Here is a 674-nt window from a genome sequence, read left to right as displayed (position 1 = left end):
ATTTACATGCGATGTTACGCCGTTGGCGCGTGGTCGCGTTTTTGCTCTCGTCGGGAGCCGTTGTTGTCGTCTCGCGATCAGCTGCGAGCGTCGAGGCGCGCGATCGTCCGGCGGGACGCGGTCGGGATTGTTTCCTGATACGCTATTGTTCGTCGTTCAGAGTTCGTTGCCTCGTCGGCTTTAATCTGTTTAATTATCCTGGTTTTCCTGGCTGGTTTAAAGGTGCTCGTCGTCACCGGTGGGAGCGGTGCACTTGGACACAGTACAATTGGACACGTTGCAAATGGACACGGCATTTGACACACAGTTCAATTGGACACGGTGCGTTTGGACACGAAAGAAAATGCACGTCGTTCAGTTACACACCGTTCATTTGGACACCGTTCAGTTGGACACCGTTTACTTGGACACAGTTCAGTTGGACACCGTTCAAGTGCCCACAGTTCACTTGGACACAGAAGGATGCTCACTGTTCACTTGGACACCGTTCATTTGGACACCGTTCACTTGGACACCGTTCACTTGGACACCGTTCACTTGGACACCGTTCAGTTGCACACTGTTCACTTGGACACAGAACGATGCGTGCTGTTCATTTGTACACCTTTCACTTGAACACCGTAGAAGTGCTTGTCTGTTCACTTGGACACAGAAGGGTGCGCACTGTTCACTTC

This window comes from Odontomachus brunneus, unplaced genomic scaffold (genome assembly GCF_010583005.1).
Source record: "Odontomachus brunneus isolate Ranch 3 - 2012 unplaced genomic scaffold, Obru_v1 Obru_scaffold_362, whole genome shotgun sequence".
Classification (NCBI taxonomy): Eukaryota; Metazoa; Arthropoda; class Insecta; order Hymenoptera; family Formicidae; genus Odontomachus; species Odontomachus brunneus.
Note: the sequence above shows the minus strand (reverse complement) of the source record.